Genomic DNA, 27,486 nt, shown 5'->3' with positions numbered 1-27,486 from the left:
GGACAGTTCCTAAAATGGACAGAGATTTCAGCAGAGAGCACTGTCCTCGTGAGTCGGCAGAGAGCACTGTGTTCCAAAAAGAAAAGAATTTCCTCTGTAGTATTCATCAGCTAATAAGTACTGGAAGGATTAAGATTTTTTTTTAATAGAAGTACTTTACAAATCTGTTTAACTTTCTGGCACCAGTTGATAAAAAAAAAAGTTTTCCACCGGAGTAAAGGGGGAACTCAAAATCTGCAAAACGTCAACAGGTGTTGTGGTTTTGCTTCACATATGCTATGGATCTGAAGCAAAGTTTGCAACAGTGAGATCAAAATACATTGGGGATCGCGTCTTTCGTTTTTGAGAAAGGCTCTGAAAATATGAGAGAAGCGATCTGATTGGTTGCTATGGGAAACTCAGCAACTTTTCCTCCGGATAGGTTTTGAAAAATCTCCCCCATTGACTTTTTATCTTATTAGCATATTCTACTCTAAATCTGTGACCCCCATAGTTTTTAATGAAGATGTTCTTAAATACAAAGTGTAGAAATAAGACCTCTGGACACTAGGGGGAGATTTATCAAAACCTGGCCAGAGGAAGAGTTGCTGAGTTGCCCATAGCAACCAATCACATCGTTTCTTTCATTTTTCACAGGCCTGTTTAAAAATGAAAGACTATTGGTTGCTTTGGGCAACTGCAGCACTCCTCTGCACAGGTTTGATAAATCTCCCCCATAGCAGTTTGTGAACCAATGTTACAAATGTTAAGCTAGAAGAATGGACATTTGGTCTTTGTCCCTTTAATTGTTGCTTTTGCCACAGCTTTACTTCATTTATCAATCTTGAGGTGCTTTAGCATGTGTACGTGAAACGTATAATGCAGGTGTAAATGCAGATACAAATGTTCTTCAGTTCTCAGTCCAATATTACCAAAACTACTGATAAGGATCTTTACAGGTTGGTTCATTGTGATGCAAGGTGTGAAATCTAGGCTTTACTCTACTGACTCAGCGGTGGATTTTGTGACACAACACTTAGAAAGGCACATCAAAAGAAAGTCCTCCTGATGTGGCAGACAGACAGCACTAAAGGCCAATGAATAAACCGGTATAATTCAGAACGCCCAATGTTCCGCATTCTTCTCTCATCTTGTGAAGATGTAACTTTCCCTCTTGGAACAGGAATCTAGTAGAATTATATCCTTACAGTGTGGACAGAAATCTTGTAGCAGGAACTTTTAGCTAGTTCAGGGCTAGATGTTTTTGGCCCAGGCCAAGCCTTGAGTGGTTCTCACAGGTTTGGGTTCCCTCTTCTCCTGGGATAGAGGGGTTGTACTAGGGAATTCTTCAGCAATGATTGGCTAGAAGTCATATGTGACCAAAGCACCATTTAATTGTCTACAGAAAAGTACACATGGTAACCCTTGACATTATGCAAGACTTCAGTGTATGCACTAAATTTAGTGCAATGCATAAAAACACATCTGCAAATCTCTCCAGTACCTTATACACACTTAGGCCCCGATTTATCAAAGAATGTCTACGGTAGAGACATTTTCCCACGTTTATTTGGGTGGTGGGTTTGACTAGCGTACATCTTATTTATCAAGAAGGTGCAGCAGGATGATGAATTTTGTGCAGCTCTGCTGTGGTGGAAAAAGCTCTATCACATATACTTTTTCTAGACACTTGTGAGGGAGGGAAGTAGACAATTTCCCGGGTCCTGAATTTGGCAGGTTAGGTGTTTTTATTTACTTTCACAGAGCTGCCGGGAGATTTTTACTTGCATTTAAGACACTACAATCAATTTGATCGCAGTGTCTAAGGGGTTAAAGCAGGGCATCATCATGATCAGTGATGTCTGGCATTAGAGATGGGTCCTGGTGGCAGATAGCCACTAGGACCACCCAGCTATGACCTGCGATCAGCTCCTGAGCACGTGTCATAGAAGGGGAGTGGGACGCTGTCATCCACAAGAGGTTAAAGGTTGAATTGCGGAAGGTAGAAGTGATTCTCCCGCCTACCTTAAGATGGTGTAGCTTTGCGCCTAAAAAAGTACTTTTGCGCACAAAATAGTGACTTTTCACAAAAGTCGCAAATGATAAACACGTCACCACTGCATGGTCAAAAATAAATAGTTCTACAGGTAGGCAAAAAGAGTAAAACTGTCTATATCAAAAGACACATAAAAGTCACTAAATAGGCTGCTTGCGCCTGAACTGCCCAAAACATAGACAAAAAAATGCTCTAAAAGCAATGATAAATCTCCCCCTTTATGCATAAATCAAACTTTTAAACTCTCAACCACCGGACAACTTTCTTAGGATGGTAGCTGGCATAGTCATCCCTGGACACTACACTGACCTCATACAGAAATGGTACCACATGCAGAATTATTTCAATACTTCAAGTACTAGTGGAATGCTTGTATACCAGCGTCTTTATGTCACCTAGCAGGAAACAAAGAGTTTGTTATGTTCTATTGCAGAGAGAAGCTATTTAGAGAAGTATGGCTTTGGATGATTCTGGCACAAAGGCGATGCAGCAGAAAGTCAGATGATGTCAGAAATGAAAACTTGGTTTTACCTACTCCTAAGGCAAAGAATGCAATGTGATGAAAATCCCACCCATCCCTCCGAGGTCTGTAATAGTTGTGGAATATTGTTCTGATCTCATTCCAAGTGAGTGAATTCTAGTGCTCAGGGGTGTAAGTGAAATCCTTGCTTAATGTTTTCTAATGGCATGACACACAAGACATCCTATTCTTTGTGATAACCAGTCAATCATATTAAAGAATACTTTTCTCATATGCACGGCAATGTACATGTACTGTTAGAACAATTTGGGAGGATGATTATTATTATTTTTTTTAACCTTTTTTGAAAATGTCTCTAGTATAGAGCTAAACAAGACTGGAATAGCAAGTACGTCAATTTTCATCCAACACACTGGGTATGTACTGTAGAATTGTTTGAAAAGTAGTGCAGCTGTTTGCTGCCTATTGTGGGGGCTAAATAGTTATGCCTGGCATATCAATAGGAACAAATTTAAGTCAATATGTGCTTTCTTATAGGGTTATCATACTGTACATTTCCTTCACTTTTGTGCTTAAAGCTTTAACAACACCTCGCTAGATGCACACTGTATCTTACAGCTGTCAGGGATTACTGTGATAACATGGCAAAATGTTAAAAGGCACCTAGAAATAAATAGTGTTATTGAACTGTCTGACAGTATCTAATATACTGGTAATACAGTGAGCTATCTCACATAATATATATGTAAAAGGTGGATGCCTCCTCTCTTTTGTTTTTTAACCTTTTCTTCCCTCTGTTGGAGAGACAGGGTTTTTGAGACAGCTAGGCTCTGATTATTAAATAACTTGGTGTATCTATGATTACTATGTACTGCATGGGGGAGATTTATCAAGACCTGCCCAGAGAAAAAGATGCTGAGTTGCCCGTAGCAACCAATCAGATCACTTCTTTCATTTTTGAAAAGGCCTCTAAAAAGTGAAAGAAGCGATCTGATTGGTTGTTATGGGCAACTCAGCAGCTTCTCCTCTGGACAAATCTCTCCCTATGTGTCTAAAAATGAAAAGATTCATAAGATTTTCACAACTCACTCTGAAATATTAATATAACTATTTCCAAAATCAAAGTAATATAAGTAGCACTCATCACACTTGGTATGTTCCTTTTATCTGTTTAATCAATACAATGCCATGGTCCTCATGCAGCATGGCAAAGCATCTGTTCCATCATATTTTACAGAATAATTGCCTTCCCTAAAAAGGGTATCTGTGGTGTTTAATCATATTTTACAGAATAAACACATGCAAAAAAGATACCAAGTGTCGTGACAGCTGCTTTTGGGGATTTTTAAGAGAGACTGTATTTACGTGATAGCAGTGCACCACCACTGACTGCACCTGTTACGCTGATACATGGATGGAGTTGTGCCAACCTGCTGCTGAACTTTGACCAATATAGTTAATTTAATAATATATTAATTTAAAAGACTTTTAAGACATTTACAAAACATGCTTTAGAGACTTATTTCTGTAATGAGTCCTAAGGTATTCCCATCTCATATTGTATCCAAATATTGGTTGGATATGCTCTGTCCTAAATGCAGCGTTCAGCTAAGTTAAGCCTGCCTGGTTATTGTAAATTCAAGTTTTATATTCTGCCATAGTGTGTAACATTGTCTGCAATACCTGCATACACTAAGAAACTAAGATGTGCAGGAGACAAAGGGATACACTTCCCCTAGACATCTTATCCCCTATAAAAAATAATAGGGCATAAGATGTCTGATTGTGGGGGTCCCGCCGCTGGGGACCTCCGCGATCATGGCTGCGACACCCCGGACATCCGGTTCATGGAGCGAACTTTGCTCTGTGCCGGATGACCGAGCGCCCACTCCAATAGACTTGCAGTGAGGGGGCGTGTCTGTGACGTCACAAGTGGGGCCTGGCCATGACGTGCCGCATCCATAACAGCTAACCAACGGTGTCTGTAGCTCTTAGTAGCAAATACATCTGACAGATTCCCTTTAAAAATAATAGTGTCACGTCAAAGTCCTAAAATTAAGACAGTTTTTCTGCAGCTATCTGAGTGAACTACATGCTAAAGCTATGTTTACATCTGCATATGTATTTCTATTTCTGTGTTCTGTTATAAGGACAGAAAACAAAAGTAATAATGGCAGTGCCGTAACCAACACACGAAATATGAGGACCCTTCACAATATCTGTCATGTTACCAGGAAAAACAGTGCAGCAAGAGATTTTAAGAGATTTCCATAAACTCTCTTACAGGATAAAAGTTGGACACACTATATAGTAAAAAATTTGAAGATCGATAGTTGTATACTCAGTTTTAGCTATACTTTTGTCCGTCTCTTCTTCTGTGCTTTTTGATATGCCCTAGTGAACTCTTGTTCTGAGAACGTTTATAGACATATTTTAGAACAAATCTAAATGTACTGAAGCTAAGATATTTCTTCTGTATTTTCTATTTGGCCCTTGTAATGAATTTGTCACAAGGGTGTCATACTGTTTTTCTTGTTTTTTTTTTTTATTAGTTAGAAAGTGTTCGGCATTCACACAAGTAAAAAAAAAAAAAAAAAAAAAAAGAGAAAAAGAAGAAAGACAATAATGCAAGAAACAACATCAGCCACCATAAAATAGAAGTAAAATTGAAAAATTGCTAGGCTGTGTTTTCTTTCTCACTACTTATGAGCTCAATAAACCTTATGAACTTATTGCTTAAATTATGAGTGAGCCCTGAGCATGTGCAGAACTTCACAACTGATCATAATATTGTTAAAGGAAGCAAATATTTATGAATAAAAGTGGACAGATGCAAAAGTAAAAAAAAAAAAAAAAGAAGAATAAAGTTGCCCTGTCAAAAGTACAGACTTGTGTATTTCTGTAATTTTGTTTATTGATGTTTAGAAATGGGATTTATGTAAACCAATGCAACAAAAAATTGCAGGGTAGCCTATAACAACCAGATCAGATTCCAGGTTTTATTTTAGAGACAATAAACACAGTTACCGGATTGGCTGCACCAATTTAATCTCTCAATCGTTTTTAAAAATCTTTCTATAAATATATTTTAAATTTTGAATACCTATACTTACATTATTTCTATTACTCACAGAAATTGTCTGGGCTTTTGCTACATTTTTCCAGGGATAGGGAAAAAGGACCGAAAAACAAACAAACAAAGAAAAAACCTCAGCCTGCCGCTCATCCCGAGTCCTGTGTACACCACTTTGTAAGCTCAGTCGGAGGTGCACAGATGAGATCACATACATTGCAGCCCTTTAATACGATGTATGAGCTTACAGTGATCCCTCAACTTACAATGGCCTAAACATAGTTTCAACAATAGTTTCCACATACAATGGTCTTTTCTGGAGCATTGTAACTTGAAACCAGACTCACCATGTCAATACATGTCAATGGCTGGAAGAAGTGACCAATTAGAATGGACAGTTTACTGGTAAAACATCTGTATTACTGAAGTGTATGCACTGACTGGCTGTCTGGTAGCGCCACCTACAGTACAGGGTTGTACTACATGTCCTGTACTACTCTTCTGCACCACAGTTAGCTACTCCTTTGGACACCAGGTAAGGGCGGCTCCATTTACTTTTTTAGACAGTGATTTACAGCTCCCAGCAGCTCTTTCTTACTTTTATATGTAAGGAATTTCTTGATCTGTATTAGTTATCTACTGATTTTTCTTTAATACTCACTTTTTCTTATTTTTGGATGACATTTTGGTGGGTGACTCCAGAACCAATTACCAAGTTTCCATAGAGATATGGTCTCAACATACAATGGTTTCAACATACAATGGTCGTCCTGGAACCAATTAATATTGTAACTTGAGGGACCACTGTATTTATTTTTATCGGAGTATCACATACAGATTAATTTAGTATGCTTTGCTGGAAGTAGAAGCAATTCTTTATTTTCCAAGTTTGCTTATATAAAGTTTCAGCAGATGAAAACTTGTCCTCAAAAACATTGAACATTGGATGTTTTTTCATAACATTAACACAACAAACAGAGTAGAAATTCAACAGTTGAGAAGATACATTGTCCATTATAGAGACTAGTGATATATACACTGCGTGTGTCTGGTGTGTGTCTGGGCTGGGGATGGACTGGAAAAACCAAAAATTTTACTCACTTCCCCTGATCCCCCACCGTAAGTAGCACTTACTGCTTTCCGTTTGACACACAGGGAGGGCGTACTCAGTCAGTCACCAGCTGTAGAGGTAACTTTTTCGGCAGGCGACTGCCAAGAGAAAAATATCATTCTTTTAAAAAATAATTTATTTGAAAAAAAGGATATCAAATCTGATATTGCAGTGTGTTTTTAAATAAGCTGTTAGTTTTCATGGGTCACCGCATGTTGCCGTAACTTTGACATTAACCAGTTAAGAGGTACTTGGATACACGCCTATGTGACCTAGCAGTGTTAAACAGGGCTTTAGGGCACTTAGACAATGAGTTTTAGAATTATCAAGTTCAAGTTTCAAGTTCAAGTTGGTGCAATTTTTCGCGTTTCTAAAGCCACACCCCTTTCCCTGGAAGCCATGTCCCCTTTTAACCGAGGACCTGCCCCTTTAGTGGAGTAGACAGAAAGGTGTCCAAATAGTGTGGCAAATACATAATAAATGTGGCAGAAATCCATCAAGACAGTTTTGTTGTGTGCGTTTTGCTAACACTGGAAGAAATGGAGGTCCAGCGCAGAGACTCGAGAAATAATGCAATTTATTCACATGCCTTATGGAACATCACAAAGAAACGAGGTACAGGTGACGCATTTCGGCCTTGCACAGAGGCCTTAGTCATGACTAAGGCATGTGAATAAATCACATTATTTCTCGAGTCTTTGCGCTGGACCTCCATTTCTTCCTCTGTTCTACGTTTGGGTGTTGTCCATGCCCGGTCCGTGCCGCACCTGGGGTGAGCTGAAGCACTGCAATTGCCTTTGCTGTTTGCTGTTTCTTTGCGTTTTGCTAACACTGCACTAAAATTCTGGTGGATTTTCTTCAGTAAATCATGGCCAAGACACTGCATCAGCTCAAGTGATGAATAATGAATGAAGACTGAATACATGTCAGACTTATTTTCTTTCTTAATCTTTACCTTTTCAAGTTGGATGCCACGTCATATGGTAATCATGGCCAAATTGATTATGTGTGGCCTTTACTTCGACTTTTCACATTACACACGAGACAAGTTCGGTCTTCTAGCAAGTCAAATTGCACCCTTTGATCAAATTCAAGTATGAAAGAAATTAAATATGAAACACGTTAGGACTAATCTCTTCTGTAGAAAACACTAAGAAGTTTTTAGTTTTTTTTAAGACTGTCACTGATTATACTGTAGTATACACTCCTCGGGTTATTACCATAGCTTTTACAATCTATTTATTTTGGAGATAATAACATTGTATTTTTAGCTTTTCAAACCTACAGCTGTCAACATTTTAAGTGCAAAAATGTATAATAATAACAATAATAATAAAATGAAGCATGGTAATATCTAGTTCCGTCAACCAGACTTTTTTTTCACTGCCTTTTGACTGCCTTTTAGATTGCCTTTTTTTGCTTTCCTCTTCACGCCATCTGGACTAAGAATGGAAACCTATTCTCTTATTTTTTATCTGTTACTTTTAACTGGACTTAAAGATCAGAGTTTGTGTAAATGCCAGAAAAAAGCCCCTAAAGAAGTGGAAAAGTGCAAGAATAAGTCCAAAAATGGGGATGGTACAAAGACATAATGAAGCTGGAGAGAAGGAATCTAATCTACAGGGCATATACCCACTGACACTTTTAGGGTAAGCTTCAAACACTCCACCTCTTCCAATGGATTTTTGCATGTGCAAGTGGATTCTAACACAGGCAGATACGTAAACTTGTGTTAAGCAGATTTATTTAAGAGCAATGCGTTTCAAGGCCTAGACTGGCCTCTTCATCGGGTTTGAACATTAAACAAGTGTACGTACCTGCCTGTGTTGGAATCCACTTGCGCCGGCCAAAATTCCCTTCGAAGTGGTGGAGTGTTTGAAGTTTACTATTGCGCCTTTGAGGGCGAAGGGATGGGCTGCACCTGGATTATATCTTGTATGCCTTTAGCAGTGTTGTGCCTGCTCGCTGCACAACTAAGCGGGTAAGCACTTCCAGTAATCTTTTTAGGCATTTAAGTGACGGACGATTGCACTATGGAGCGCTTTTGTATTAGTCACTTTTTGGGTAAGGTCACACATAACGGATCCACAGTGTATTTTACTCTGCGGATCCGCCAATGACGACCCTAAACTGTGTGTCCTGTTTTGTCCGTGTGTGCGCTCACACAGGAATATGCATGACTGTAGTAAAGTGTGGGCGCATGCACAGTTTACTCTCAGACATCACGTCCGCTCTCTGCCTAGCTCAAGGAGCAGGGGGAGCGGCTGCGATGTCTGTGAGTAAACTGGGCATGGGCCGGCAGTTTACTACAGTCGCTCAGATCCCTAATGTCAGTCATAAAATATGGTGTGGATCCATTATGTGTGACCCTACCCTTGTAAGTGAATTCTGTATCCTGGATCTTTCAACTGCATATCTTGTTAACATCTCTACAATGTGTAGATCTATTTTTGCTTACAACACTTTTCATCCAGGAAAATAAATAAAAATTGATTTAATTTCAATACACATAAAAATACATTTCTTACTTTTTCTACAAAATTGTAGGATACAAAATATCATGCCATCAGGTCTTTGGGCATCTTTTTCATATTATTTATTTATTTTATTTTTATTTATTTATTTATATAGCGCCTACAGATTCCGCAGCGCTTACAATTATGGGGTACAAACAAAGACAAGTATCAGACAAAATTACACAATAACTATTCAAACAAGAGGTGTGGGGATATATTGAGGATATGTTGGGGATATGTTGGGGATATGTTGGGGATATGTTGAGAATATGTTGAGGATATGTTGGGGATATGTTGGGGATATGTTGAGGCCAATTAGAGACTGTTATAGGCCTGTCTGAAGAGATGTGTTTTTAGGCCACGTTTGAAACTATGGATGTTGTTGTTGAGTCTGAGGGATTGAGGGATAGCATTCCAGAGAACCGATGCAGCACGAGTGAAGTCTTGGAGACGGGAGTGAGAAGTTCGGATTATAGAAGATGTTAGTGTGAGGTCAGATCGGAGAGAACGTGTAGGATGGTAGACAGAGATGAGAGAGGAGATGTAGGGAGGTGCAGCATTGTGGAGAGCTTTGTGTGTGAGACTGAGGATTTTGTACTGTATTCTGGACTGAATTGGTAACCAGTGCAGTGACTGGCACAGGGCGGAGGCGTCGGTGTAGCGGCTGGAGAGGAAGATGAGTCTGGCTGCGGCATTAAGGATGGACTGGAGAGGAGAGAGTTTGGAGAAAGGAAGGCCTAGTAGTAAAGAGTTACAGTAGTCGAGGCGGGAGTGAATCAAAGCAATAATGAGAGTTTTAGCAGTTTCAGTAGTGAGAAACAGGCGGATTCTTGAAATGTTTTTGAGATGCAGGTGACAAGAACGTGAAAGAGACTGAATATGGGGAGTGAAAGACAGATCTGAGTCAAGTATAACTCCAAGACAGCGAGCCTGCTGCCCGGGAGTTATGGTAGTACCACATACCGAGATGGAAATGTCAGGGTTAGTTGATGGAGAAAAGACAAGAAGTTCTGTTTTAGAAATATTTAGTTTCAGATATAAAGAGGACATGATGTCTGAGACAGCAGAGAGACAGTCACTGGTATTCTGTAGGAGTGCAGGGGTGATGTTGGCAGAGGAGGTATAGAGTTGGGTGTCATCAGTGTAGAGGTGGTACTGGAAACCAAATCTACTAATTGTTTTTCCAATGGGGATGTGTAGAGTGAAAAGAGTAGAGGACCCAGGACCGATCCCTGGGGAACCCCGACAGCAAGGGGAAGAGGAGAAGTAGTAGAGCCAGAAAACGAGACGCTAAAGAAGCGGCCAGAGAGATAGGAGGAAAACCAGGCGAGAGCAGAGTCCTTGAGACCGATGGAGTGGAGACTACTGAGGAGGAGTTGGTTATCCACAGTGTCAAAAGCCGCAGACAGGTCCAAGAGAATCAGTAAAGAGAAATTGCCATTTGATTTGGCCGTCAGAAGATCGTTAGTGACTTTAGTTAGGAGAGAGTTCTCGGAGAGATAGCGGATAAGGCGGGAATAGACCAAGCGTTCCAGGAGTTTGGAGATAAAGGGGAGATTTGAGACGGGTCGATAGTTGGCTGCACAGGACGGTTCCAGAGATGTTTTTTTCAATAGTGGGGTTATGATACAGTGTTTGAAGGAGGAGGGAAAGACCCCAGAAAAGAGGGAGAGGTTAAAGATTTTAGTTAGGTGACAGCTGATAGAAGGAGAGAGAAACTGGATGAGGTGTGAAGGCATGGGGTCACTAGAGCAGGTAGTGGGGCGGTCGGAGGAGAGGAGCCTGGAAACCTCATCCTCCGTTACAGGCTCAAAAACTGAGAGTGATGAAGAGGAGGCGTGGCTGGGAATTGGATCAGAACTTTTAGGGGACTGGGAGAGGATTTCATCACGAATGTCATCGATTTTAGTTTTGAAGTATTTGGCCAGGTCTTCAGCACAGAGATCAGTGATTGGGGTCTGTACTTGTTAGACAGAGAGGAGATGAGGGAGGTAAAATATGTTTGTTTGGCGAGATGAAGAGCGGAGTAATAGGATTTAAGCATGAATTTATAGTGCAGATAGTCTGAAGAAGTCTTAGTTTTCCTCCACAGACGTTCAGCACACCTAGAGTATCGCCTGAGAAAGCGGGTTGTTAGTGTGTGCCAGGGTTGCTGCCGTCTGTGTCGGGAGGTTCTTGTTTTAGAGGGTGCCATTTGATCCAGGGTAGACTTTAGGGTGTCATGGTAATGTTTGGCTGCTAGATTAGGGCAGGAGAGAGAAGAGATTGGTGATAGTGAAGATTGTAGAATGTCTATAAATTGACTAGTGTTTATGGCACGCAGGTTTCTGTAAGTGTACAAGGTTGGAGTGTCCGGAAGAGGATAGGAGTTACTGATAGAGAAAGAGAGAAGGTTGTGGTCAGAGAGCTCAAAAGGAGAATTAGTGAATTTAGAGACAGAGCAAAGTCTAGAGAAGATCAAGTCCAGTGTATTCCCATCCTTGTGTGTGGGAGAGTCAGTAAGCTGTGAAAGGGCAATGGAGGAGGTTAGAGACAGAAGCCGAGAGGCAGAAGTGGAGATTGGGGTATCGATGGGGATATTAAAATCACCCATGATGAGTGTAGGTGTTTCTGAGGAAAGAAAGTGAGGGAGCCATGTGGCAAAATGATCCAGGAACATTTGGGGAGAACCAGGAGGATGATAGATTACCGCCACTCTGAGAGACAATGGGCGGAAGAGCGTGAAGGTGTGGACCTCAAAAGAGGGAAATGTGAGTGAGGGTAATGGGGGGATGACTTGAAAAGGGCATTGTGGGGCCTGGTGTCAGATCTAGGGGTATGGGAAAAGTGAAGCTCACCATAAGATAAAAAACAGCGAGAGAAGCAGTGTCAGAAGGTTGTATCCATGTTTCTGTGAGAGCCAGCAGATTAAGAGAATTAGTGAGAAATAAGTCATGAATCTGGGTGAGCTTATTGCACACAGATCGAGAGTTTAGAAGAGTGCAGTTAAAGCTTGTAGTGGTTCCGCAAGAGGCAGGTAGTGTAGAGCAAATATTAGTGAAAGGTGGGCCAGGGTTAGGAGCAATGTCCCCAGCAGCTAAAAGCAGAAGAAAGAAGAGGGAGAGCAGATGGCTGGGTGAAGTGATGAAGCGACTTCTGTGCTGTGCCATGGAATGAGGTGACTTTGGGTGGTTTATGATGGTGAGCAGTGCATGCGAGCAATACATAGGTGAGGGAAGGAGGCATGGACAGATGTAAATAGAGTCCACTGGAGAAATTGGTGGGGGGTATAAGAGAAAATGTATCGCAATGATGTAAGTAATAAGTGAGTGCATGTTTGTTTGTTTGTTTTTTCTGAAAAAGAGTGACTTACTTTTGTAGTTATAATGTTGAGTTAGTTCCCTTTTGTTCCCTTCTGGTTCAATTCTGGTATGATATTAGCATATTAAACACATTCTTGTCATAACTGCTGTACATAAAAGTAAACTTTCTAAATATCTAGCTACCCAATAACCAGTCTTAAATGGGAAACAATAGCAAGAATTATTGATTTGTCTACAATCTGTTCAAAATTATTGTGCAATTATTGTTCATATACATGAATAATTGATGTAAATAACAGTCAGCATAATTCTCATGTTATCAACTATTAAGAGTACAATTCAAATTTTATTTTATTTTATTTCTTTTCAAATTTTTCTAGTTCAAATTTTATTGAACAAACCTCTTAATGATAACAGTATTTTTTTTTACATAAAAAAATACTGTTATCATTGCACTGTTCCAAATTATTACACACAGTAAGTTTCAAAACACTTTATAGGTTTTAAAGAACTGAAAATTGTCATTTGTTGTGTTTGCAGCATATTTACTGAAATCAAAAGCCATTTCATTCAAACTTTTAACAACATTTTAAGTTTTTAAACATTCTAACAGGTCACGTTACATTTTTACATAGGACTTCTTATTTGATTGCAGCTTCACAAGTCTTGCATCCATAGAATTTGTGAGTTTTTGGACAGTTTCTGCTTGAATTTGTTTCCAAGATGTCAAAATAGCCTCCCAGAGCTGCTGTTTGGATGTAAACTGCCACCCACCCTCGTAGATATTTTGCTTGAGGATGCTCCAAAGGTTCTCAATAAGATTGAGGGGAGGGGAGGAATGAGGCCACATCATGACTTTTTCACCTTTTATCCCCATAACAGCCATTGATGCAGATGTATTCTTTGTAGCATGAGATGGTGCATTGTCATGCATGAAGATGGTTTTATTACGGAAAGGAAAGTTCTTCCTTCTGTACAAGGGAAGAAAGTGGTCAGTCAGAAACTCCACATACTTTGCAGAGTTCATCTTTACACCTTTGGGGACCCTAAAGGGGCCGACGAGCTCTCTTCCCATGATTCTGTTCCAAAACATGACTCCACCACCGCCTTGCTGATGTCGCAGCCTTGTTTGAACAGGGTGGCTGTCCACCAACCATCCACTACTTCATCCATCTGGACCATCCAGTGTTGCACAGCACTCATCAGTAAACAGGACTGTTTGAAAATTAGTCTTCATGTATTTTTCTGCCCAATGGTAGCCGAATAGAAGGTTTATGCACAGTTGCAAGACTCTGGAGGACTGTGGGACTCCAGAGGCACCAGCAGCTTCAAATATCTGTTTGCTGCTATGCAATGATATTTTACAAGCTGCTCTCTTGATCCGATGCATGGATCTGGCAGAAATCTTCCTCAACATGCCTTTATCTGCACAAACCTGTCTGTGCGCTGAATCAGCCAGAAATCTACTAATAGTGCGATGATCAGGCTTATGTTGTCAGGAAATATCTAATGTTTTTATACCTCGTCCAAGGCATTGAACTATTTCACTCTTTTTGGCAGCAGAACAATCATTTTTCTTCCCCATATTGCTTGAAAATGGTGCTCTGCTTAATAATGTGGAATACCCATCTTTAGTAGTTTTTCCTTAAATTGGGCTCACCTGGCAATCTAATTATCACAGGTGTCTGAGATTGTATTCAGTGATCAAAGGAGCCCTGAGACACAATGTCATCCATGAGTAAAACAAAATCTTTGTCACACAAATAGAATTTGCATAATTATTTGGAACAGGGTGTATGCTATGAGTATGACGATAAAGAAATGAGTTGATTTTATAATTAAATTTGATGACGTAGCGTGTACAACAATAAGATGGGCCAAAAAAAAGCAAACTATCTTTATGTAATATAACCCATGGCAGAAAATGGGTCATCCAGCTTTTTACTTCATAACAATTGCACAAAGTACATATATTAAACTGATTGACATGTAGGGCTCCATGCTGTACATCAATCATAAAGCATGAACCGGTAGGAGTATATGCTTTGTATAAAAGTGATGCACAACTAGGGCTTAAGTCTTTTTTTAATGTAGTAAAGGATAACACGTTTTGTAATGACATAATGCTGCATCTTGATGCCAACTATACAGCACTTGAGCATTTTAGGAAAAATGTGATTTTATAACATTCCAAATAGCTATGAGAAGACACAGAGGTAGAATTATTATTTTTTATTTGCCTCACATCTATATGCTGTGTCTATAACTCCATAACTAGCACAAATTCATTCATACCTAGCAGATTCATTTAAAAGGGTATACCAGGCCAGAACTTTTTTTTATATATCAACTGGCTCCGGAAAGTTAAACAGATTTGTAAATTATTTCTATTAAAAAATCTTAATCCTTCCAATAGTTATTAGCTTCTGAATTTGAGTTGTTGTTTTCTGTCTAACTGCTCTCTGATGACTCACGTTCCGGGAGCTGTACAGAACGTGAGTCATCAGAGAGCAGTTAGACAGAAAAATGGTACTGCTAAAAAACTTCAGATCACGGCGCAAAAAATAAGCTCTCATACCACCCCATACGCAGAGAAATTGAAAAGTTATAGGGGTCAGAAGGTGACAATTTTAAATGTATACATTTTCCTGCATGTAGTTATGATTTTTTTCAGAAGTACGACAAAATCAAACCTGTATAAGTAGGGTATCATTTTAATCGTATGGACCTACAGAATAAAGATAAGGTGTCATTTTTACCGAAAAATTTACTGTGCAGAAATGGAAGCCCCCAAAATTTACAAAATGATGTTTTTTCTTCAATTTTGTTGCACAATGATTTTTCTTTTTGTTTCGCCGTAGATTTTTGGGTAAAATTACTGATGTCATCACAAAGTAGAATTGGTGGCACTAAAAAAAAAGCCATCATATGGGTCTGAAGGTGCAAAATCGAAAGTGTTTTTTAAAAGGTGAGGAGGAAAAATCGAAAGTGAAAAAACTGAAAAACCCTGAGTTCTTAAGGGGTTAAGACACCAAAAACACAATGGCCCACATTTACTATTTCAAATTCACCAGAATTTTGGTGCAATGTTGGTAAAATTCGTGCCAAAAGCCATCTAATAGCACTTTCGTCATATTTATTATGCCTTTTCAACACTTTTCTGACACTTTTCTGCCGGGTATGTGTACAGACGTGGCTTCGGCAAAAGGGGTATGGCTTTCTGGGAAAGACATGTGGATTTATGTGCGCCAAAATCTGGTGCAAATTCTGGCACACATTTTGTAAACTAATGATCTAAACTTGAACTATACAGTCTTCAGATGTGCCAGATTTATCAATCAGCATGATACACTGTGATAAGCTTGGTACATCTGAAGTCCCGTTGGCACTGTCTAAGAATTAGAGAACAAGTCTGGGCCAATAATCCTTACTAGAAAACTATTATAGCAAATAATTGTCTATGGTCATTGATTTTATCAAGTATTCTTGATGAACAACGTTTCCCTCTTTCATTTATGTGTCATGTGAAACTGTTGTTGGATATGTTTTATACCTAAATTACTAAATGGCCAGGTAAATAACTGTGTGTCCCCTCAACAAGCATTCTCTGTATGGGATATCCTCAAATTATGACCTTAACCCCTTAAGAACCAGGCCAATTTTTGTTGTTGCACTTTCGTTTTTTCCTCCTTGCCCTTTAATAGACATTACTTTTTAATTTTATGTATCTATACACCCATATAAGGGCTTATTTTTTGCAGAACAGTTGTAACAATTGTAATTTGTAATGTGCTCATTCATTTTTCCATAACATATGCTCCAACATGGGAAAAAAATGAAATTGTCATGAAATTGGGAAAAGATGGGGGATTTAAATTTTTAAATGGAAGTAATTTATGTGGGTTAAACCTTTATTCCTTTTTTCACACTTTGTTGGTCCCCTTAGGGGTCTTTTAGGAGGAATCATTAGATTCCTCATACAGATCTATTAAGTTCCATAGAACTGCATTGATTGTGTGCTCTGCGCTAGATTCATAGAGCCTGCTGAAGAGAGACTCAATCAATCACATAGCCATGGACGGTAGGGGGAGGGGTAAGCCCTCCAGCTACCTCTGGAGTGGATCGCCAGATCGCGCTGTGGGGTGGGGGTGGGTGATCCAGCCCACTAAACCACCAGAATCCATTTAACCCCTTAAGGACCAGGGTTTTTTCTGTTTTTGCACTTTCATTTTTTCTTCCTTACCTTTAAAAAATCATAAATCTTTCAATTTTGCACCTAGAAATCCATATGATGGCTTATTTTTTGAACCACCAATTCTACTTTGTAATGACATCAGTCATTTTACCAAAAATCTACGGTGAAGCGGGAAAAAAAATCATTGTGAGACAAAATTTAAAATAAAACGCCATTTTGTAACTTTTGGGGGCTTCTGTTTCTACACAGTACATTTTTTGGTAAAAATGACACATTCCCTTCTGTAGGTCCATATGATTAAAATGATACTCTACTTTTATAGGTTTGATTTTTTCGTACTTCTGAAAAAAATCATAACTACCGTACATGCAGGAAAATGTATACGTTTAAAATTGTCATCTTCTTTTTTAATTTTTTTGCATATGGGGCAGTATGAGGGCTCATTTTTGTGCCATGATCTGAGGTTTTTAGCGTTGCCATTTTTGTATTGATCGGACTTGTTGATCGCTTTTTATTCATTTTTTCATGATGTAAAAAGTGACCAAAAATACACTATTTTGGACTTTGGAATTTTTTTGAGCGTACGCCATTGACTGTGCGGTTTAATTAATGTTTTTTTTTTTTAATTCAGGCATTTCTGCATGCGGCGATACCACATATGTTTATTTTTATTTACACAGTTTTTTTTTAAATGGGAAAAGGGGGGTGATCCAAACTTTTATTAGGGGAGGGGTTAAATGATCTTTATTCATTTTTCCACTTGTTTTTGCAATGTTATAGCAATGTTATATAGGGGCTATAACACTACACACACTGATCTTTTACATTGATCACTGGTTTCTCATAGGAAACCAGTGATCAATGATTCTGCCGCTTGACTGCTCATGCCTGGATCTCAGGCACTGAGCTGTCATTCAACGATCGGACACCAGGAGGCAAGGTAGGAGAACCTCCTCGTGTCCCAGAGCTGTTCAGGATGCCGCGATTTCGCCGTATACATCCCGAACAGCCCCCTGAGCTAACCGGCAGTGATTTACTTTCACTTTAGATGCGGCGTTCAACTTTGATCGCCACGTCTAAAGGGTTAATAGCGCTATAGGGGCTATTAGCCACAGGTTGTTAGAGGCCGGGCCCCACCCGCTATGATGTTGTGGCCCCGTGTTATAGAAAAGGAAAGGACTCAGGACGTACCGGTACGTCCTTGGTCCTTAAGAGGTTAAATGTCCCTTTAGACGCCACTGTAAGCTTTGACAGCACTGATCTAAAGATTTTATAGCAGGCCACGTTGATCACCGCATGCCTGCTATTAGCGGCAGCCCTCAGTTACAGCAATCAGCTAAGGGCCGCCCAGTATGGTGTGGGCTCGAGTCAGGAGCTGCACCATACATCATTAATGGCACAATGACATGTACAGTATACATTGATCATTTAGCGGTTAAAGGGCTTTATGGACAAATAATTTAGAAACCCTGGTTTCGTCTGTAAAGTTCTTTTGATATTATATATGACTTCTATATTGAACTATTGTCACAGAAAAGTTGGTCTTGTCCACCACAATGAATCAGTAGAGGAAGTTTACAATATGAAAACTGTACTCTGATTGGTATGGACAACATTTTCTCTGAGAATAAGAAAGTGTTGTATTCCTTCAATTGTTCTTTCGTACATGTTAATGTTTCACCTAAGCTGTTTCACAAGTCATCATAACTCACCATGGAGTATTGTCACTAAATGCTCTAGGACAATCTCTACCTTATCCATTTACTTGCCAAACACTTTAGTACACAAGAGACAGATGAGATAATGCATTTCTATTTAGATATCTGTATGAAAGGACGGACTGAAAAAGTTTTACCACTGTCAGTCCCTAAAAAGGGATTTCAATGGGGCATTAAAGATGTTCTGAAATAAGAACATGTCATGAACTGTGATGGAATACAAAGTCAAAGAAAACAGCACACCACCCAATAGTTGGTTTACTTTTCAATGCTATTTTATTATCCTAGATTTAAAGTCATTTATAGGACATGTTGTAAGTATTTGATAGGTGGGTGGAGACATCTAAGAACCTCACCCACTGGAAGAATGGGGATCATGACTCATTCATGTTCACATAAGACATACAAATAAATATGTAATAACAAGTGTGGAAACCACCAGTATAAATGCTTAAAAGCACTAAAGCACTATATAAATAACATTATGACTTTATTTTATATTTTACTACTTTTTCAAAATAAAAGGAGGAATTGTGAGATATAGTCTTAACACCATTAGGGCATATAGTTGAATGACTTTCTTTACATTTTTTTGTTTGTTTGCTTAGAGGGGAGATTGAAGAAGACTAAATCCAATTTTTTTCAATGCCATCTTTCATGTGCTATATGGGTAAGTATGATAAGAAGTTTGTGTTTTTTATAGTTTATGTATAGCTTACTATTTGTAATAATTTATTGACAGTCTAACATTCCACTGCACCTGACATCTCATTATAACTGTTTTCCACACTACTGTGTTGTTGTTCAGACCGGATGCTTCATACTTTATACTGTTGTCAGGTTGGAAATCCATCATAGGTCAGTCAGCTAACCTTTACCAAAACTTTCCATTTTCCCATAAGAACCAATTACACATGTGAAATAATGTCCTTCTCCTCACATATAAACTGCCCATCATAACCCTTATCTTACACATTGCTCCCAATGGGTCTCCCCTCCCTAACATACACTACTCTCTATGGTTTCCCCTTCCCACACACTTCTCCTTTATCCTCCACCACAGTTTCAATCCTTCTCCTTTGTGGTGCACGACCATTGTCTTATGGCAACTATCCTGCACCTCATCTAACTTCAGATTTGTCATGAACCGACTGGGGGGCATGGAGAGTGAGCCCTAATTGACTCTATAAAGACTCTCCCTGCCTACTTGCCCATCCATCCTAAACGATAGATCAACAACTGGGCGCCGGTCCCTTCCTCCACCGTGTGGACAAAATGCTGACCCAGTAGAGAACTGAAATACAATACATGAAACACTAGACTAGAACCGTATGAGTCTGAATAGACAAAATACCAAACAAGAATATAACATACAGACTAGAACCGGATGAGTCTGAATAGACTCCAGAATACCGAACAAGAACATAACATGCAGAGCACAGGGTACAAGCTAGACTCAAACACAGTGTGAACACAGACAGAGCAGAACGAACAAACATAATCCTAAAACTGACTAATGTAACACAGACTAAAATACAAGGAGCATGCTATATAACCTTGGCTAAAAACCCAGATAAAATAACAAGATAAATACAAGGTAAATGCTCAAGCAGACATAGTCAGAATATAGCACAGACAGACATAGCAGTATTGCACTCAATAACCAGAACCAGAATACAGGAGAACTCTGGCTAAATAACTCCAACCGAGCTCTCATTCCTTCAGAGCATCAACTATTCCCTATCCAGGTAAAATAGTAAACTGCTTTGAACAAACTAGTGTGTGAATAAACACCTCAACAGAAAAATACAAAAACAAATAAACAGACATTACAGTACTCCCCCCCCCCCTTAAAGATGGGGCACTGGACCCTCTTAAAAACACAAAACAAGCATAAAAACATACCAGAATTTTTCTTTTTCCCAAAAAAATACCTGGGCGCCCAGGTGGCCCCACGATTGCCACCTGGACGCAGATGCTTGGCTCAGGGACAGAGGAACGCTATACTGCAGCAGACATGCCAAAGAGGTCCACTTGAAAAAAAATCAGAAAGTGGCAACAGAGCAAGTGGTTTGGCTGGTTATTCTGTCATGAACCGACTGGGGGTCAGGGACAGTGAGCCCTAACTGACCCTAAAAAGACTCTCCCTGCCTACTTGCCCATCCATCCTAAACGATGGATCGACCACTGGGCACCGGTCCCTTCCTGCACCTTTACATTCATTGTACTACATACTGTGCCCCTGAAATTCATTATTGTATGCATCGTTCACCTTCAAATTTATTATACTACACACTGTGCCCCATGATATTCATTATAAATACACATCATACACCCTCAAATTGACTATACTACACACTTTACTCCCTGAAATGTATTACACTACACACTGCTCCCCCTAAAATTCATTAAAATACCTATTGCACACCCTCAAATTCATTACACTACACACTGTGCACTCCAAAATTCATTAACATGCAAACACTGTGCCCCCATTAGCCTGGTGCCCCCTCCCCTGTAGGTAGTTCCCGGCCCCCAGCTAAAAAAGGCACTTGTGCATAAGACACTTAAAAATGTCTTCTTTTCCTCTGTAGGGTGCAAATGTATACTAAACTGGATCTTCAACAGGTAGGGACACCTGTTGAAGTTGGGTTTTCTTATCCCTGTTCTGAGATATTATCTTTCTTCTGTGACATAACTGTGCACATTATTCCCATACAGTGACAACACTGTGTGCATAATCTTTGTATGCTTAGTGTCTCTGTGCTGTGACATCACTGTGGTCTTTAGCCATTCGCTGTAACATCACTATAATCATTTATCTATTTGGTGACATCACTGTGATTTATTGCTATAGTGATACATGCCTGTAGGCAATAACTTTACTATGACATCACCGTGTTTACTAGTAATTTCTTGGGATATCACAGCATTTGTTATCCATGTTTAATGACATCACTATGGGCATTTTCCTTGTCTATTAGGAGGAAAAGGGTCAAGTTAGAGTTAGGGCCTAGGATTTTCTATGGACACCTACAAACAACAACTATCTTATGTATATTGGTAGCTTTACTGTAGCTGTCATTTTTCGTGCCTCAATACAAATTCTTCATGAATCTGGCACTTAGAAATCTAAGCTAGTTCTGAGATAGTATAAATTTCCACTATAATTCATGCTGTTTACCAGCATAAAATATAATAAATCCTGAGGCCATGCCTCCTTTTATGTGAATCTGCAATCACTTTTTACAATTCAAAAATGTATGACTTTATATGACTCTATGGCCCAGATGTATCAAACTGAGTGAGAATAAAAATAAAGTAATTTCCCCACACCAACCAATCACAGCTTAGGTTTCACTTTACCAGAGCTCGTTAGCTGAGCTGTGCTTGGTTGCTGTGGGTAAATGACTCCGTTTTTACTCTCAAACAGTTTGATAAATCTGGGCCTATGTTTCTAAATATAGCTTTAGATACAAATGGAAAATAAATCTTTAAATAATAAAATTAGTTTAAGATAATAAAGCAAAAGTTTAAAGTAAACATGAACCATTAGAGGACCCATGACATAAATGTAAGTCTGTACTCTGGGACTAAGCACACCATGAGGTACATTTACATCAAGAACATGAAACAAGAGCAGGAGCTGCACACGCTTCATGCATAGTGGGTCCAAGCTTGTATCAGCAGGCGGACCTCACCATTGATGGCAGACATTAGCCACCCCCTGATGTTGGCCATTAAAGGGGTACTCCACCCCTTGACATCTTATCCCCTATCCAAAGGGGTTAAGATGTCTGATCACGGGGTCTGGTCGCTGGGGACACCTGCTATCTCTCCTGCAGCACCCCCGTTCATTAGCTGTACGGAGTGAAGATCGCTCCGAGGCTGATGACGGGCGATACAGGGGCTGGAGTATCGTGACATCACAGACCCGTCCGCTCATGAGGTCATGCCCCGCCCCCTCAATGCAAGTCTATGGGAGGGGACGTGGCGGCTGTCACACCCCCTCACCTAGGCTTACATTGAGGGAGCAGGGTGTAAAATCACAAGGGGGTGGGGCTGTGATGTCATGATACTCCGGCCTCTGTATCGCCCGTCATCAGCCACGGTGCAATCTTCACTTTGTGCAGCTAACGAAGGGAGGTACTGCATGAGAGATCTCGGGGGTCCGATCAGATCAGACATCTTATCCCCTATCCTCTTCATAGGGTATAAGATGTCTAGGGGCGGAGTACCCCTTTAACCCTTTAGATGCCATGATCAATATTGATCATCTTACTTAAAGCAGTTGAGGTCTATATGAGACTCATTTGACCATCCACAGTAAGATTTCATGGTCCAATGAGTCAAGATGTCAGCTGGAACTCTCCTTACATGTTCCATAGCCTCTCTGGGAAATCTCTTGCCCAACTCTTGTCCTCGTTCTTGCAGACTATACAAGTAGATCACTGATTGTATTGAGCAGTGCTATGCCAATGCATAACACTGAACAGTAAATAAATAGCAGTCAAAATATTGCTATAAATATTTCCTTGTGGAGACTGGGAAAAATATAAATAAGCCCCTCCACAAATAAAAATGTAATCACCCCTTTTTCCCATTTTACAAATAAAAATCCAGTAATAGAAAAAAGAGCTAAATTCTTCCAAAAACAGCACCACACCTTCCATCAGGTTGTGTATGGTATTACAGTATTACAAATTGGCTCCATTCACTATAATGAAACTGAGCTACAATACCACACACAGCCTGAGGACAGGTGTGGTGCTGTTTTTTGAAGAATTTAGCCCAGTTTTGCTATTTCTGGGTAAGCCCTTTAAGAAGTGAATGAGAGGAGGATGTACACTTTGAATCAAAGTTGGAGCTAATCATACAAACTTACTTCTTTGACTTCTCTTTGAATATGTTAGGGTATGCTATATTCATTCAGACATTTTCTATAAGTGAGATATATATTTTGTAGACAGCTGGTAGGGAATGTTTAACACATCTATAACACATACATTTGTCAATCTTATATTCTTAGATAAAAAGTTCTTCAGGAGGACAGACGCTCCCCCAACCTTATTTCAAAACCAAAGTTATGAACTCATAAAACTTCCAAGCAATAAATAATTGAGTGCAATAAAGAACAGGAAGGATTGGGGATTCCTCAATCCACAATACCCAAAAGGCCTCCGAAAAATAAGCGTATACAGGTTTACTTTCAATATCTCCAATATGAATCAGCCTGCTTATTGAAAGTTGGAATTTTTATGCTGCTGTCAAGAGCTTTTCTCTTAGACATTCATGAGAGCAAAAGGGTTTCTGAAGGTCTACGGGATCTGCAAGTGGGAAATATTTTTCATTTTAGGTCTGTGTGTATATTTTATATCACTGGTTAATCAGAAATGTTACTGATATTTTGCAAAGCCTTAAAGGGGTACTCTGGCACTAAGACAACTTATCCCCTATGTCAAAAGTTATGATTGGTGGTGGTCGGAGTGTTCAGACCTCCATCAATCAGAAGAACGAGCTGGGAGACGTCCATGCTCAGCACCTTCTCTGTCAGCTCTGTGTCAGGTGATTAAGACACACGCTCAATGTGATTCTATGGAACATGTCTCGATCACAAGATGCAGAGCAGGGGAAGAAGCACACAGTCACGTGGACTTCTCCTGGCTGATTGGTGGAGGTCTGAACACTCAGACTTCCACCAATCAACATTATTGACATGTCTTTAGGACATGTCAAACATTTTGTTTAATGACAGGTATTCTTTAAGGCCGCTAAACCTGAAAAATTTCACACAATATAAATGTTTAAATAATACTTTTTACTAGGGATACACTGAAATTTCGATCGCCGAAAATTATCAGCCGAAAATGTCCCTTTCGACCTTTTCACAAAAAAGAAAGGGATGGGCACTGCTAATTAGAAAAGGAAATGGGTGCAAACAGCGTCCAAAGAATTATGAATATGAACCACAAAAAGAAAAGCTGTCCACTACAAAGAATGCACAACCAATAACATAATGATGAAAAATATACACTATCTTCATTGAAGTCCTAAACTAGTACACAACATTTAAAATCACTTAAAAGGCAATATTCATGAGTGGAAGAATGTAATCCTAACCCCCCCGCCCCCCCATTCCCCCAGGTGGGTAAAATACAACCAAACATAAGGGTCCCTAGCCATGTATGAAGGTAATATAAACCTTGTACACAGGTGCAAATAACAGCTGAACTATTATAATAACTAGGCAAAATATAAACAAAAAAAGTGCATGAAAATATGTGCAAAGATATGCAATAAGAGTAATACAATATATGAGTACTCAAATACAGTTATATAAATACCTAAAATGTGAGTAGCAAAAAGATACATAATAATACACTAATACTGGGATAAGTGCCCAATGTGCTGCCTCACACAATGCCCGTGTATCTAGTATTGGAGGAAAATAATGTAATTATCCATAGTGCAGGGCACCCTCACCACCCTGGGCAACACAGCAGCTCCACGTGTTCCACTACCTGACCCGGTAGCTTCCTCAGGAGTGAGTGTGTACTATACGGCTTCATCTTATATACATACATAGATTATTAAACATAAATCACCTGTAGCGTGGGACCAATGGCCTCCATTCTTTCACATCAGAATGTACGCAAAAAAAAAAAGATGCAAAAAAACTGCTTGCGCAAAATTTTGCGCAAGAATTTGCACACAAAAACGGTGTAAATTCTTTGATACATGTCCCCCAGGGAGTACATTCAGGCAGCGAGTTCATGATACTGTAGTTGTTGCATCTGCCATAAAATGTTCTTGGAAGCGACATATTGAGACTATTGGAATCTCCGAAATACTTACGTGTGAATTCTTTGTACGTGGACTCCTCTGTACAACATGTGCCACGGAGATAGTTGTAGTTGTTGTGGAACCCTTGGACTCTACTAGTCTACATAGGATTTTAAACTGCACACAATTATTGTTTGAGGGTGAGAATTAATTGTATATAAGTATTTTTTAGGGTGTTATTTCATATTAGGCGGTAAGGATTGACTGGGTGGGTTCCCATCGATGGTGGGGGCATCTTCATTGCCCCCTCTGGTTTTTTGGAACACTCATGCAGTCAACTATTTTTAGAATGCATCATATTGACGCATTTGGAAGATGCATCTTCTATACAGTGGGGATCAAAAGTTTGGGCACCCCAGGTAAAAATGTGTATTAATGTGCATAAAGATGCCAAGGAAAGGTGGAAAAATCTCCAAAACGCATCAAATTACAGATTAGGCATTCTTATAATATGTCAACAAAAGTTAGATTTTATTTCCATCATTTACACTTTCAAAATAACAGAAAACAAAAATATGGCGTCTGCAAAAGTTTGGGCACCCTGCAGAGTTAATATCTTGTACTGCCCCCTTTGGCAAGTATCACAGCTTGTTAATGCTTTTTGTAGCCAGCCAAGAGTCTTTCAATTCTTGTTTGAGCTATCTTTGCCCATTCTTCCTTACAAAAGTCTTCCAGTTCTTTGAGATTTCTGGTCTGTCTGTCACACACTGCTCTTTTAAGGTCTATCCATAAATTTTCAATTATGTTGAGGTCAGGAGATTGTGAAGGCCACGGCAAAACTTTCAGTTTACACCTCTTGATGTAATCCCCAGTGGATTTCGAGGTGTGTTTAGGATCATTATCCATTTGTAGAAGCCATCCTCTCTTTAACTTCAGCTTTTTCACAGATGGCATCAAGTTAGCATCCAAAATTTGCTGAAATTTTATTAAATCCATTTTTCCTTCTACTCATGAGATGTTCCCTGTGCCACTGGCTGCAATACAACCCCAAAGCATGATTGATCCACCCCCATGCTTAACAGTTGGACAGAGGTTCTTTTCATTAAATTCTGTTCCCCTTCTTCTCCAAACGTACCTTTGCTCATTCCGGCCAAAAAGTTCAATTTTAACCTCATCAGTCCACAGCACTTGTTTCCAAAATGCATCAGGCTTGTCTATATGTTCATTTGCAAAGTTCAAATGCTGATTTTTGTGGTGAGAAAGTAGAAGAGGTTTTCTTCTGATGACTCTTCCATGAAGACCATATTTGTACAAGTATCTCTTTATAGTGGAATAGTGTACCACAACTCCAGTGTCTGCCAGTCAAACGTGGGTTTTGAATTGTTTTTCTCACAATCCTGTGAGCTGTTCTGGCTGATATTTTTCTTGGTCCTCCAGATCTTGCTTTAACTTCCACTATTCCTGATGACTGCCATTTCTTAATTACATTCCGAACAGAGGATATTGACATCTGAAAACATTTTGCTATCTTGTTATAGCATTCTCCAGCTTTGTGAGCGTCAACTATTTTCAGTTTCACATTTCTAGACAACTGCTTAGAAGAATGCATGGTGCTGATTGTTGGGGCAAGGTCAGATGAGTCTGGGCATTTAAAACCTTTGAGATTGACATCACCTGGTCTTCCCAGATGATGACTGAGAACAATCCATGACACTGGCAGGTCTCAGCTTTGCAAATGGGGCAGTGCATGCTATAAATTCTGCAGGGTGCCCAAACTTTTGCAGACGCAATTTTTTTGTTTTCTGTTATTTTGGAAATGATGGAAATAAAATCTAACTTTTGTTGACATATTATAACAATGTCTAATCTGTAATTTGATGCCTTTTGGCGATTTTTCCATCTTTCCTTGGCTTCTTTATGCACATTAATACAAATTTTTACCTGGGGTGCCCAAACTTTTGATTCCCACTGTATGTTTATTTTCTTGTTTATAATTTATTTTATTTTATGTTTATTATTATTTACATTATTGTTGTTTATTATTCACGTCCTGTTTTTTTTTTTATGTTACTCAGTGTTTGGTGGCTCAGATAGTGTAGGCCTTATGGTGTTTGGATGGTGTGCTGCGCGGGGTCCTGATGAGCTGAGAGGATGATCGACGCTCCAATAATACAGGCCTTAGTGGCCTGTGGTAATGGATAACACCGATCAGTGCAGTGCTATAGGCTCCTATAGCATAGCATTGATCACTGTCTAGAAATAAAAAATTTCA

At 39.5% G+C, this 27,486-nt stretch overlaps 1 protein-coding gene and 1 long non-coding RNA gene across 4 annotated transcripts in view; one reads left to right on the top strand and one right to left on the bottom strand.

Moving 5' to 3' along the window:
- The window catches only part of ADAMTSL1 (ADAMTS like 1), a 956,942-nt gene that overhangs the window by 693,105 nt on the left and 236,351 nt on the right, over positions 1–27,486 (bottom strand). The window lies entirely within an intron of this gene.
- On the top strand, positions 641–23,573 carry LOC130273273 (uncharacterized). Of its 2 annotated transcripts, none has more exons than XR_008843943.1 (5): positions 641–697; positions 2,469–2,620; positions 19,040–19,101; positions 21,026–21,059; positions 23,461–23,573. It is a non-coding gene; the product is annotated as an uncharacterized LOC130273273 (long non-coding RNA). The 2 variants fall into 2 exon arrangements; XR_008843942.1 differs by having other exon boundaries at positions 2,469–2,661.

Source organism: Hyla sarda, chromosome 1 (genome assembly GCF_029499605.1).
Source record: "Hyla sarda isolate aHylSar1 chromosome 1, aHylSar1.hap1, whole genome shotgun sequence".
In the NCBI taxonomy this organism is placed as follows: Eukaryota; Metazoa; Chordata; class Amphibia; order Anura; family Hylidae; genus Hyla; species Hyla sarda.
Note: the sequence above shows the minus strand (reverse complement) of the source record. Positions and strands in the feature narration are given on the sequence as shown.